This window comes from Saccostrea echinata, unplaced genomic scaffold (genome assembly GCF_033153115.1).
Source record: "Saccostrea echinata isolate AGI-Se365-2 ecotype Australia unplaced genomic scaffold, CSIRO_AGI_Sech_v1 ptg000015l, whole genome shotgun sequence".
NCBI classification, from domain to species: Eukaryota; Metazoa; Mollusca; class Bivalvia; order Ostreida; family Ostreidae; genus Saccostrea; species Saccostrea echinata.
In genome coordinates, this window is record NW_026889764.1 from 15761470 (window position 1) to 15776270 (window position 14801).

Below are 14801 nucleotides of genomic sequence, written 5' to 3' on the forward strand. Positions count from 1 at the left end.
GCTTCAAAAATCTTCATACAATATACTTGATATTGAATATAATTTAAATCACGATTTACATATTCTGGAACTTTGGTCAAATCAGTGGCTTCTAAAATTCAACCCTTCCAAAACAAAAGTTATTTTTTTCAACAAGAAAAATATTTCTGTTATGCCTAAATTATTTTTTAAAGGCGACAGACTGGAGTGTGTCCCAGTTCATCGTCACTTAGGTCTATTGTTGTCACAAAACCTTAGCTGGTCAGAATACATTGATAGCACTGTAAACAATGCTTATAAAAAACTTGGGCTTTTAAAAAAACTTAAGTTTAAAATTGGTAGGACACACCTTTCAAAATTATATGTCACATTTATCAGACCCTCGCTCGAATACGCTTCTATTGTTTGGGATGGCTGCTCTAACCTTGATGCCGAAAAGCTTGAAAGAGTTCAACTATCTGCAGCTAGGATTGTTACAGGACTTCCAATTTTTGTGTCAAGAGAAATACTTTACTCTGAAACTGGCTGGGAAACGTTGAAATTTAGGCGCTATGTCGCAAAAATGACGACTATGTACAAAATTCATAATGGTTGTGTACCTGAATACTTGAATGATATTGTTCCACACAAGCGTGAAAAAATATCAAAATATAATACCCGTAATAAAGAACAATTCACTGCTCCAAGATGCAGATTAGAATTATACAAAAGGTCTTTTATACCCGATGCTGTGAAACAGTGGAATTTATTAAAGATAGAAACAAGAGAAGCCATCTCACTCAATGCATTTCGTAAAAACTTAACTACAGAACTAAAAAATCCCCCAATCTATTTTTCATTTGGCAAACGTAATACAAATATAATCCATACTAAACTTAGACATAATTGTATACTTAACTATGATCTACACAAACGAAATATTATTAATAGTCCTTTATGTTCATGTGGAAAGTATGAAGATGTTTATCATTTCTTTTTTGCCTGTAGAAATTACCCAAACGCTAGGAATAATCTTTTTAACCGCCTATTTTTTCTTGACGAATTGGTCACTATTGACACAAATTTGTTATTATGGGGTGATGTAAATTTGCCTTTACAAACCAATACAAATATTTTTGCTGCTGTGCATAAATTTATTGATGAAACCTGTAGATTTTAAATTTGCTATGTTATTGAACAGATATTTCATTTGTATCACTTTTTAAATCTATATTTCTGTGTACTATTTCAATTGCATGACATGTAGTAATATATTTAAGGAGAGGAACTAGTAAGTTGTAAGAACTTGTTTCCAATCCTTTTGATTTAGTCAATAAAATATGTTCAAAACAAAACAAGGTAATTGTCCATGCACTCGATTCTGCTTTTTGATTGGTTACCTGCGTGGTCAGTCGGAATTGATCATAGCGCTCGCACTCGTTTTTGGTCATTCTATTGCGAGTCGCCAAATACAAGTATCGACAACTTTTAATTCCGACTTTGTTATTTTTCATTACGCAGGTATGTTACAATTTTTTCTAAGTTTTAGTTTACTATTTTACTTGGTTATTAAGAAAATGTAAAGACTTTAGTTTAAAGCAAAGCTTGATTTATGTTCAACTTTTATGTGTATATTTTTATTGTTTAACTTTATTAATCAAAGTTAATAAGTTAAGTATTCTGGTTAATAACCTAAAGTGTAAATATGTTTCAAATTTCTCTTTTTATTATAATGTATGTTTTTAACTTTTTATTTCCCACCACTGATCTTTGTACATTTAGTAATTTGAATCTTCGCGCTAAGCTTCTAAATTTAGTATTGAACTCTTTAATACTGTGAGATTGGTATTTTCGCATTCGGCACGTTTCGAGTTAGAGTTTAAAAACAATGAAATTTCTTAGCAGTAAATTAATAATTAAGGTAAATTGTTGTATTTTATGAATTTTGGCATCATTATCTTTTTAACTTTGCATTGATCAGTCGGGAAACCATTGTTATGTAATATTGTGTAATTTGTTTACAGGGTAAAAGATATATTTTTAGATTTATGTAGATATAGGTCTTTATAGTAACTTCGTACTCGATAAAATGTTTCCAGAGTTTAATTATGACATTCTTTTTGAAAACAAAACAATTTATTTTGTTAATTTTAACTTGTAATTTTTCTTATATTTGAGACACGAAAACTTGACTGTCAATTCATTACATAATGATTTTCTCATATTAAGATTGTCATTTATTGTTATTAATGTTTTGCTTATAATATGTTATTAAATATACATTCTATTGCGAGTCGCCAAATACAAGTATCGACAACTTTTAATTCCGACTTTGTTATTTTTCATTACGCAGTGCATTAAGACTTGTTTCCCCTGCACACATCAGCTGATTCTCCCACAAAACATCTTGAAACCTCCTTTTAAAGAGAGAGTTACCATTGGTGGAAAATCCTTTAGATCCATTTGGACCTTTCACCATGAAGCCGGATAACCAAAACACTGGAATGCAAACCAGGGCCAGGTCAGAACAAGAAGCCAGTGGAGGACAAGATGACACTCCCCCCAAGACCACTAGATCAAGAACAACGTCCACCACAACAACAACAACCAGTTCAACAGAGAGGCCGGCTGGCTCAATCTCACTAACGCTCCCGACGATCTCTACAGTGAGAACAACACCCACAGTGACCACTAACAACCCACCCAGAGTCACTGTGCACCTAACACCATATGACGGGGCCTCATCAGCAGTTCAGTGGTGGCTGAACTTTATGTCATATGTCAGCCTCTACCAACTGACGGACAGCCAGGCGTTGCACATGATTCCATTTAACATCACCGAACCAGTTAAACATTGGTTCTACCAACTGGCTCAAGCGTCAAAGTCATCTTTATCAGCGTTCAAACATGCTTTCTTAGTTATCATGTTGTAAATTTTGCATTTACCTCCCCCTAGTAAATTCAAAATTTACAACATGATACATCGAAGATAAATTTCATTATTAAAAAAAAGTAATTGGGGGTTCTTTATTGATCTTGTAACGGCAATGCCTCGCAATGTATCTAACATTGATGCAAAAATGCAATCTTATGAAGATATCATTAAAAAAATCGTTTATCTACATAAGTCTAGGAACTCGGTTAGAGCTCTCGCGCTTTCAATTGATAGCGGTGAACGGTTTCTGGTCACGTGATGACTAGAGTTCAGCTCACAAAACAGTTACTTTTCAAAGACTGCAACAATGACTTTGTATTATAATCTTCACAACACGAAGAAAGGTTTTGTATCGTTTTTTAATTCAACAATGAGCATGTGCCTTGTTTAGTTACATCCTCGTAATTTACTATATATCTTAATTATTACAAAAATTCATGACAATCTTAATCATTGTAAAGAATAAGTTTTCTTACTATTTTGAACCAACAAAATTAACACAGTCACAACTCTGATTTATGCAGACAAGACATTCGTTTCAAGAACAAAAAATATATTAAGATTTAAATTTCTGAGGTTAAAATTTATTTATAAAATACTATATCAATGTGTGTAACTAAAAATAAGAGCGATTCATTTGATCAAGCATAAGGTGCACAGGTTGCATATGCAATACAATACATGTACATGCATGTGCAGATACATGAAGCAGGTTGGTTCATGTGTTTTACTGCCTGAAAGAAGCAGAAATATTAGCCCACCACCACCCTCCAGAAATCTCCAATTTATACTTATCTCTCAAATGCTTAGCAGTTATCTTGTGAAATTTGCATAAGGTAACTGGATGTTTTCAAATGATCTCCCTTCGAACGACGTAAGTACAACGTTCATTGGTATAAAGCTAATGTAAATGTAAGGAGTCGGTGACGACATGGCGAGAGTTCATCTTGAAAAACACACAAAGTACCGTTCAAAGACTACAAAATGTACCTGATATTATAAGCCCTTCATAACAAGCAGAGATAAGGTTCATACGCTCTATTCTTCGTTAAATGTTACAAAGATTTACTGTTAATGCATTTCAAATTCTACAAATACACGCAGTATATTGCCAGTAAAGGTAAAGAAAGTAAATTTCATAATTCATTTTCGAAAACGACTGAATAATGATATGGACCAAAAGAATAAAAGTACATGCGCACAATTGAAAATCATTTGTTCTAGAATGCACATTAGAAATCTCAAGTGATCTCCATTTGTATGGCGAACAAGTATAATGCAGCAGTTGAGTCTTGGCATTTCAAGATTTTATTTGGCTTTGATTTGTGTCTGATGTACTTCAAAAAATATCAGGATTTCAAAATTATTTACGCTTCAAAATTATTTACGCATGAATGATGTTAAGTGAAATTGCAAGTTTTTGTCAAGAATACGAATTTCACGAAATGTGATACATCGAAGATAAATTTCATTATTAAAAAAAAGTAATTGGGGGTTCTTTATTGATCTTGTAACTGCAATGCCTCGCAATGTATCTAACATTGATGCAAAAATGCAATCTTATGACAGTTATCATTAAAAAAATCGTTCATCTACATAAGTCTAGGAACTCGGTTAGAGCTCTCGCGCTTTCAATGGTTTCTGATCTCGTGATGACTAGAGTTCAGCTCACAAAACATGCAGTTACTTTTCAAAGACTGCAACAATGACTTTGTATTATAATCTTCACAACACGAAGAAAGGTTTTGTATCGTTTTTTAATTCAACAATGAGCATGTGCCTTGTTTAGTTACATCCTCGTAATTTACAAAATATCTTAATTATTACAAAAATTCAATCTTAATCATTGTAAAGAATAAGTTTTCTTACTATTTTGAATTAACACAGTCACAACTCTGATTTATGCAGACAAGACATTCGTTTCAAGAACAAAAAATATATTAAGATTTAAATTTCTGAGGTTAAAATTTATTTATAAAACACTATATCAATACATGAAGCAGGTTGGTTCATGTGTTTTACTGCCTGAAAGAAGCAAAAATATTAACCCACCACCACCCTCCAGAAATCTCCAATTTATACTTATCTCTCAAATGCTTAGCAGTTATCTTGTGAAATTTGCATAAGGTAACTCTGGATGTTTTCAAATGATCTCCCTTTGAACGACGTAAGTACAACGTTCATTGGTATAAAGCTAATGTAAATGTAAGGAGTCGGTGACGACATGGCGAGAGTTCATCTTGAAAAACACACAAAGTACCGTTCAAAGACTACAAAATGTACCTGATATAAGCCCTTCATAACAAGCAGAGATAAGGTTCATACGCTCTATTCTTCGTTAAATGTTACAAAGATTTACTGTTAATGCATTTCAAATTCTACAAATACACGCAGTATATTGCCAGTAAAGGTAAAGAAAGTAAATTTCATAATTCATTTTCGAAAACGACTGAATGACATGGAAGTTTATGTCTATTGTGAAATTTTGAGACGAATTGAATTCTCTCTCTCTCTTCCCTCGGGATTTTTAATCTATCCAGTTATTATGCCTTTGTAAATAAAAGGAATTTAAAAAAGAAGAAAGAAATTGGGTTGTTTCCCTTATCTCGTAAAATGAAAGTGGAAAACACGTGTCTTTTTATTGGATCTCTGTACAGGTATTTTTTTTATATATTTACGCAATCAAATTGATACGATTACTGGCATTATAAAACGAGTAATTGTTGATAAATATTTGAATTTGATTGGCGGAACAAACCAGTCTAACATACTGAATATTGTAGACAACTATCGTATTGAATCATTATGTACTGTTTAATTATCATGTACATGTATGTTATGCTCAATTTTCAAAAAAATAAATTCATTACTGCATTAAGCAGAGTGTCCTCAACCAATTATAAAATTCATGCAATACAAATCCAGAATTCCATTCCTTCATGTAGGTGAGACTTAGTGCTACTCATGATGATGTGACCGTAAAAGCCAGTAGATCTCTTAATTTTGGGAATGGGAAATCGTTCTAAGAGAAAGATGATGAATATATGTATATGTAGTATTTAGTATCAGTGTTTGAAATAATCGTGCTCCCGACCGCTCGAGACACATAAATTTTGTCGCGGGCGAACAGATTTGCATGTATAGACACCGGCTGGATGTGTAAAAATTTTCCATAAACTATAATATTCAGATCTTTGATAAATCTCTCTCAAATCAACTAATAGTATCGGCTGCAGATTGTAAGAAGCAAAGGGTAGAATTTGTCAGCCTATTGGTTCGGGATCGAAGATACGGTAATCTGGCCCCATTCACATTATTGCTAAAACAAATTATAAAAGACAAATATTTTCTCGGGCTACTGGATTTTTGGCAGGGCTGACAACTTTTACTGGAAGTCAGCCCTGCATGTTTAGCTTATTTTACGGTGAGTTTCAAACACTGTTAGTATTTATAATATGGGTCTTTAATCATGTGAGTGAATAATTGCTTATTTTTTCCTTTTTCATCGTAATATATTGTAGTTCAAATATAGCTAATAATTAACCCCACAAGTTTCTAGTCCCCCCCCCCCTTCAATAATGTATCTGAGTGATGATTTTTTTCTACTCGCTCATCCATGCTTGTCCCCTTGTGTGCCCTTGCTCAGCAGAAGAAATTGTGTCCAACTAGAAGAACATTAATAATAGATTTAAATGCAAAATAGTCAAGGTAAAGAGACCCCTTTTGCAATCTAGCTACGAGGTTATTCCCCTTTGTGGCCTAGTTTCTAGTTTTTCTCTTTGATCAGTCTTGTTAAGAAGTTTAATTTGTCCCTCTCTTTCAGTTTGTGGAAATGTTTACATTTAATGACTCAGACAGGCCTCAAATATTTACACCTAATTCTACTTCAAATTCCTGCAATGTGTTGTTGAATGTCAAACTAAAAAATAAATTGATATTGCAAGAAGGTAAAACTATTTGTATTCAAATTGCTATATTCCTGGCCTTTCTTTTGAAATTTATTTGATAGTTCATTACTGTTATTGAAGGTGTTAAATTCTCAAAACTTCTGCAAAATATTGATGTACCCTCAACAAATAATAATTTCAATTCATATGTATTTTAAACTTTACAAATCTTATATGCAGATTTTCTTATAAGAGTATAATGGTTTATTAGGAGACCTACCCAAGCAGTTTGGCAGCTGACATTTTTACAGGAAATAAAATGCCTCAGTTAACAAGAAGTGAAGATGCATCTGATCACACATAATTTATTTGCTCAGCCAATCACATGCCTATTTGAGTTTGTACAATTAATACCAGTCACCAGTAACAAATGAGAACCAAGCAAATTTTGATAATCTTATTTTGAGAATATTGGCCAGAACTGGGGAGAGTTTGGATGTCAAATGTTTTGTCAAGAATTAAAGGATTTTGTCACATAAGGCAATACTGAGATTCAATCAAGCAGAAGTTTAGTCAACTTTATATAAACCAGACCTAATACTGTCTGATGTAGGAGATTATGGTGGTGGATCTAAAGATACAAATTAGAAATATGAAGGCTTTCAGTTCTGTATTCTAAGAGTTCTGCATGAATTGTTTGCTCTGGCATTACCCAATCAGCATCTTTGTAAGAAAAGGTGACTGTGGGTCACATAATTGATATTAAAATCCAGATGAAATATATTTAAGAATCTAGATGGTTTGCTCATATTGCTGGAACTGAAATACAAACAAAACTTTAAAAACTGTCAGTATTAAATTGACTCCTTTTATTTAGACACATGTACCAGTTGATTTTTTTATCCATTCATCTTTATAAAACTGTAAAGTGTGAGATGCTTCTATATGCCATAATGATCCGGTCACGTCACCTTCTGACAAACTTTTTGGGGAACAAATTTAATACATTGAATTTCTGTCTACCAATTATAAAAGGTTTGTTTTAGTAGTCCAGGCACTTCATTAATCCAGACAATTTGCATGGGAACACAAGTGTCCAGATTAAGGTTCATATACCCTCTGCTCACTCATATAAAATGTTTCTTTAACTCTTAAGATTTTCCAAAAGAAATGTATTTGTTAAGTAAAATACAAACAAACATAGCATAGCTTGCGGGGCAAAATTAAATTGGACAAAAAAGACACTTCAACTCGACAAAATTTATATTTAAGGAATAATAGATATTTATGTCATTAAGAGTTATCTCTCTTATCAGAGTATTGATGAACATTAAGAATGCATTAATTAACACTGCTCAGTGATATATGTATAATTAAAACACTTAAGTTTAAAGCATCTTTTATTTTTGAGCGTCTCAAATGCAGCAAGATTAATATACCGGTAATAGTTGTGGTGAAGTATCATTTGGAGAGTTCATAATTATCAATTTATTTTATAGGCAGTAAGTGAATATATGATACCCTTTCCAGTAGTACTTTCAATTTATTGTTGAATTTGGAACCATTTTTGAGTTCCTTCCATGATTAAAAAAAATCACATATAAAACATAAAAAATCAATAATGTACGTTCCTCAAGTGTATACATTAATACTTGTTCAAGGACTGATAGGTAATTCTCAAACCAATAGAAAGGAGGTTATCACTGAATTAAATTCAAGATCAAAACCAATTTCATCAAGGTAGGTGGTATGAGCTGAATACAATGGCTCTGATGATTTCTTTAATTTTATGATGTACCAGTGATAAAACTTTTTCTTTGCTGTATTTAAAGGTAGATGTGTAAAATTCAACTTTTGATCCATCAATACATGTGGTTGTGCAGTGAGGTTTAATTGGGTGAAGCTGATCGACTTGAGGATGTTTATGCAACACATATATACATGTACGTGTAATACATACATTATGGGCTCAGATAGTTGTGATTCTGTAATTATTATAATATCACATGAATTACTAACTCAAATCTACCCCTTTTTTTATTATCCTACCATATTCTCATTTAATTGAGGTTTTCAAAAGAGGGTTAATTGGGAAAGACTTTCATAGATAGCTAGATTATAAGCCAATGATTGATATTGGAGATGAATTCCACTATATGTATTTAATTGCACTGCATTCTAGTGGATTAGCATGTTTGTCCAAATATTATTATACAAATCCTAATGTTTTTAAGTTTGAACAACTATTTAATTTAAAAAACAGAAAAAAAACTGTGCAAATTAAATTGGCAAAGTTTCTATGCTCATCAGTATTCAGAAAAAAGTATATTACATGTAGCCTTATAGTATATATACATGTAGTTTTAATCCTTCTCAATATGCTTGCAGGGAAATTTCTCTTAAATTTTCTTAAGTACATGTATTACTTCACATGAAATATGTGACACTCATGGTATATAGCCTCATATTAATTTTTTTTTTTTAATATGAGAAATTCTATCTGACAAAAAAAGTTGTTCAGAGATTGACATGTTTATGAAGTATTTACATAGCCTTGCTGTTAGACTGTGTGCCTATATTATGTAATCCTGCACTAATTGTTATTTAATTAAGCTGATTTTAATCACACAGGTCATGTGAGCCACAAGAAGAAAATCAGATAGGAGATAAGCCATCAGAAGATAATTAAATTCCTGATTAATCTCATCAAAAGTCATCACAGATTTGTTGTAAGGTAACTGATTCGGGGATATATCTAAAAGTCACAGTGAATTAAATTATGTAGGTATAGTAAAGCATGTTCATACCACTACATCTATCTATGGATTGAATTCGTACCTATAATAATATGGTTGTTTAGGTGGGTTTATCATTTGTTGTTCAGTTTGTAGATGACAGGGAAGAGCTAAGTCTAAGTGTCTTTCAGATAGTTCAGTTGGTAGAATATATGATAGAGCTTAACTTGATGTCTTCGCAATTGCTCTATTGGTTAAGCTTAGGTAAAGGCTTAGGATAGTTTCTTCCAGGTACCTATGCTCATGCAGTTAGTAGAGGATATGTGAGCTTTGGTTGGTGTCTTACAGATTGCTCAGTTGGTAAAATGCAGGGAAGAAATAGGCTGCTTTCTTCCAGATAGCTCAGTTGGAAAAACATGGAAGGAACACAGGAAATAGCTTAGGTTGGTGTCTTGCAGATAGCTCTGTTGGTAAAGCATATGGAATAGCTTAGGTTGATGTCTTCCAGATAGCTCTGTTGGTAAGGTATATGGAAGAGCATAGGTTGATGTCTTCTAGATAGCTCTGTTGGTAAGGTATATGGAAAAGCTTAGGTTGGTGTTTTCCAGATAGCTCTGTTGGTAAGGTATATGGAAGAGCTTAGGTTGATGTCTTCCAGATAGCTATGTTGGTAAGATATATGGAAGAGCTTAGGTTGGTGTCTTCCAGATAGCTCTGTTGGTAAGGTGTATGGAAGAGCTTAGGTTGGTGTCTTCCAGATAGCTCTGTTGGTAAGGTATATGGAAGAGCTTAGGTTGATGTCTTCCAGATAGCTCTGTTGGTAAGGTATATGGAAGAGCTTAGGTTGATGTCTTCCAGATAGCTCTGTTGGTAAGATATATGGAAGAGCTTAGGTTGGTGTCTTCCAGATAGCTCTGTTGGTAAGGTATATGGAAGAGCTTTGGTTGGTGTCTTCCAGATAGCTCAGTTGGTAGAGGATTTGGAAGAACTAAAGTGTTCCAGATAGCTCTAATGGAAGAGCATATTGAAGAGGGTACATATGTAGGTAGGTGACTTCCAGATTGCTCAGTTGGTAAAACACAGGAAAGAGCTTAGGTTGAAGTCTTCCAGATACAGATGTTGCTTACATGGTAAATCACACTGTCGGGAAGAACTTAAATTTGTGTTGTTCAGATAGCTGTGTAGAACTAGGCAAGAGTTTAGGTTGGTGTCTAGAAAGAAAGCTCAGTTGGAGAGCACCAGTCTAGTTCAGGGAGCCTGGGTTTGAAATTTGATTTATTCCATCACATTTTCTTACTGAAGTAACACCTCTAACATGTGTAGTACTAGGAAATAAATGTTTTATTAACTAAATTAATAAATTACAAATATAATGATACAAGCTAATCTGTCACTCATAATTTCCTGTATCTATGTTTTAATGTATTTTTAATACTCGATTGGTTTAAAAAAGAATGACTTCATAATGAGCATAAATTTACTATAACCACAAGGAACTTGAAACCCCCCCCCCCCCCTCCCCCACTTCCTCTTAATATTTTGAAAATTAAAAAAAAAATGCAGTGAGAAAATCTGAAAAGTTCCACTATTGATTTCCTACATGGTCATTCCAATTTTGCAGCCTGATCAACATCATTCTTTGAAAAAAAATCAAATGTAGTTTGTTAAGTAAGCTGAATGGTCCCCCCGCCCCCATCCCGATATACATGTACATGTACATCCCACCTGTACAAGCTGTCATCCTTTACTTATCATCATTATTTGCATGACATTGAATTTTCTATGAGCTCTGTTGGAAATTATTGTTTAATTTTCATACAATACATGATTATCTAAATACACACATTCTTGCAATATTGCAAGCATGTCCAAATTGGATGTCCCCACCAGTTCAGAACATACATAAAATTTTGATGATGTGTGAAGTTTTCAGTGGATATTCAAATTGGCCCCATGAATGCCAAATCTTCAATACATTGCCCCTCAGATTAAATTTGGTAAACCAAGGAGAGTGGGTTCATGAACTTGAAAAGTTGACAAAATTTATGTGAAAAAAGAACATCCGACGATTTTAACATTGGTGATAACTATCTGTATCAGGTTTCTTTTTCCTTAATCTCCTCAAATCCTGTGTATAGCAGAGGTATTCTGTATTATTATAGTGAAACTGACCATACAATGGAAAGTTTATTTTACACAAAGTAGATTTTTTGATGTCTTTGATGCTTTACAATGTTTGCTATAACTTTTTAAATTATACATTGTTAGTTTGGAATCCTAAATATTCGAAGGATATTCCCATGCATTCAACCCTCAAAGGCTGTTTATTTTCGGTACAGGTTTAAATGATGTTACATTGATCATATGCATACTAAATTCCCCGTCTCTTTATATTATGCTCTATCCGTATTTATGAAAACATTTTATTAAAAAAGGACACTGAAATATATCTAAAGAATATGTCTAGCTTAATTTGGAAGCTTTATAATTGATAAAATTTGGAAATATTAATGGTTAACAAAGAGGCATTTTTTTCATATGTTATAGAACTTTACTCAGATCATATTAAGCTGAAATTGTTAAATCTATTGGTTTTGTTTTAGATGTATATTTGATACCATTTTTTGCAGTTTCTAAACCAGATCTGTTGATAAACATGCAACAAAGAGCAAAGTTTTAATCTGGACAATAGTTTAGTCAACCTTTACATCTGTTTTTCAAGGGATTTAATTATCAATGCTGTTTTTAAAACTACTGCTAAATGGTACACCTTTCCCCTTTGGAAAAAATGTCGAAATTCCCATTTTAGTTATAAAAAATTTGCTGATTAAAAAAAATCATGTAACATTTAAAATATATTAATTTATGATAATTCTAGAAATAACCCCCCATATTAACTCTCAGGATGCATGCAGGTTTCTGAAAATTTCCAGAGGGACATGCCCCTTGTCTCCTGGTTATTTGTATATTCACAACTGTTCTCATTTCCCCCTTTACATGAAAAGGGCAGTCAAATAAAATATAGTCAAACCTCATTATTTCGAACTCAATGGGACCAAGTAAAAACTTCCAGATCGATGTCTGAGGATTTGAGATAGCAATGATAATTGAGATATCCGAGGATTCAAGATATCCAGGGTAAAATACTTATTAAGAATAAGGAGTTGGGATTTCCAAATCACTTCGACATATCCATGGTATTCAAGATATACCAAGGTTTAACTGTAGTTAAATAAAATCCTTTGATCACAGTGTGGATTCTGTTGCATTTTGGTTTTGTAAGAATTGATATTTTTCTGACTTGATGTAATTTTAGATCGTGTTAATATTGCATGTGACATTTGGTAATGTAAAACTAATCTGTTCTTCATTAAGGTAATGTTCATTGATTAGGAGGGTTTATATGAGGGCCAAGTTAAACAAGATTTTATAGGAAATCTTTAATATCACTCTCACCCTCAAGGACGAACTGCTCATTTAACTTGATTAACATGGGCGGGATATTAAATAATATCTATAAATGGCTTGCGTTGAATACATAATTTCACAGATATTGTGAAATATTAAATGTCAAATTGTTTTTCCAATATTTATTATCCAATAAAATGTTGTATGCAGCCATTCTGCCACATAAAGATCTGGTAATTTACGTAATTTCAAAATGACACAAGATAGGTATACAATTATTAAGCTTTCATAATCATGTCCTGTGCATAATACTATATAATTAAAATGTACCTTAAAAAATTAGTAAGAGGAAACTGATTATCTTACAATGAAGTTTTTTTGGTGCCACAGATAAATGGATTTTTACAGAGTGTTGAATGGCATGGATGTATATTTAGGAAACAATTTTGGTTGTTCCCAGAAGTTTTTGCTAAAATAAATTTGGATTTACACAACCATACATTCTGAAGATTGATTGCTTCTGTAGCATATCTTTGTCATTATTGAAATATTTCTGTAGTTCTGTAGGCAATAAAAATGGAAGAAACAGAGAAATAGAAACTGTCCCTTCCTCTCTCATTTGATGCCATTGGATGCTCTACAGACATCATCCCCAGCATGCAGGGCCAGGTTTGAACATCACTGGCACTAGATATTTAGAGCTGAGTTGTCACACAAAGAACCTTGCAGAATTAAATTTGGTTAAATGTATGCATGTAGGTAAGGGCATTAATGGACCCTCTAATCACCAGGGGACAGGGATGTGGTTCTTGAAAGTCCTTGTTTTTGAGGTAATTTTTAGACCTGTACCTAAACTTAAGTACAAGTGAAGTGGCATTCATTTTAGCTTTTCTGTTGTCTTTCTGTAATATTATCTTTTTAGGTCACCTGAGTCACTCAGGTGACCTATTGCTATCTGTTTTCGTCTGTCGTCGTGCGTCGTCCGTCGTGCGTCGTGTGTTAACATTTGAACATTTTCAGCTTCTTCTCTGAAACCGCTGAACCAATTTCAGCCAATTTTTGCATATGGCATCTATGTGTGAAGGGGAACAAAATTTGTGAATTTCATGGTCCCTGCCCCCCTGGGACCTGAGGGGTGGGGCTAAACCATCAAAATTAATGCAATCTTTAAAAATCTTCTTCTTTACTCCTGGACATCAAGCAGTCAAACTGATGACATGATTGTAATAAGCATTGAGCCCTCTACCTAAATTGTGAAATTCATGGCCCCAGGGTCAGGGGTTCTGGTGCTAGGGTGGGGCTATATAGATCATATAGTGAAAGTGCATTATTTCTTTGAAAATCTTCTTCTCTACTCCTGGGTATTATTGAAACAAATTGAATACATAGTTATGATAAGTAAGGGTGACTCTACCAAAATTGTGAAATTCATGGCCCCAGGGTCAGGGGTTCTGGTGCTAGGGTGGGGCTATATAGATCGTATAGTGAAAGTGCATTATTTCTTTGAAAATCTTCTTCTCTACTCCTGGGTATTATTTAAACAAATTAGATACAGAGTTATGATCAGCAAGGGTGACTCTACCAAAATTGTGAAATTCATGGCCCCAGGGTAAGGGGTTCTGGTGCTTGGGGGGGGGGGGGGGTATATAGATCATATTGTGAAAGTGCATTATTTCTTTAAAAATCTTCTTCTCTACTCCTTGGTATTATTGAAACAAATTGAATACATAGTTATGATAAGCAAGAGTGACTCTACCAAAATTGTGAAATTCATGGCCCCTGGGTCAGGGGTTCTGGTGCTAGGATGGGGCTATATAGATCGTATAGTGAAAGTGCCTTTTTTCTTTGAAAACCTTCTTCTCTACTCCTGGGTATTAT